Genomic DNA, 915 nt, shown 5'->3' with positions numbered 1-915 from the left:
GAGAGTGCTGCTATGAACATTGGGGTACATGTGCTCCTATGCCTCAGCATTTCTGTATCCCTTGGGTAAATTCCTAGCAGTGCTATTGCTGGGTCCTAGGGGAGTTCTATTGTTAGTTTCCTGAGGAACCTCCACACTGTTTTCCAGAGGGGCTGTACCCGTTTACATTCCCACCAACCGTGTAGGAGGGTGCCTGTTTCTCCACATCCTCGCCAGCATCTAGAGTTCTCTGATTTGCTCATTTTAGCCACTCTGACTGGCGTGAGGTGGGATCTCAGTGTGGTTTTGATTTGTATTTCCCTGATGAGGAGGGATGCTGAGCATCGTTTCATGTGTCTGTTGGCCATCTGGGTGTCCTCTTAGGAGAAGTGTCTGTTCCTATCTTCTGCCCATTTCTTCACTGCGTTGTTTGTTTTTCAGATGTGAAGTTTGAGTTCCTTATAGATTCTGGCGCCCCTTCTCTTTAGAATCTCAATGAGTTAATTGTAGATACTGACCTGAGGAAGGCACTTAAGCTCAATTGGAAGAATCCGGGGAGGAGGATAGGCGCATTCTCAAGATAAATGATGGCTTCTGAATACTAACTCCTCGTACTAATTAAATTCATGTGAAATTAAAACTTAGCCCATATTATTGATCTACAGGATCATTCTCCACCAACTGAAGCTGTTGTTAAAGAAAATTTTCAGGAAATTTTCTCTTTTTCCATTAAGATATTAAATATGTGGCACCAAAGAAAACGGTTAGAGAAAAGTGTGAGTACAAGCTACCAGATGATCAAATGAATGAATAAGTAGCAAATGAATATTAACAGAAAACTCAGAATCAGTCAGACAGCTTGTTTTGTGTGTGTGTGGACATGTGTGCTATAGTGGTTGTGATTCTATATTAGCTACATATAATAAAATTCTATTT

This window comes from Hyaena hyaena, unplaced genomic scaffold, assembly GCF_003009895.1.
Source record: "Hyaena hyaena isolate Hyena2069 unplaced genomic scaffold, ASM300989v1 scaffold_468, whole genome shotgun sequence".
NCBI lineage: Eukaryota > Metazoa > Chordata > Mammalia > Carnivora > Hyaenidae > Hyaena > Hyaena hyaena.
The sequence above is the reverse complement of the archived record's forward strand: the minus strand, read 5'-3'. Positions refer to the sequence as shown.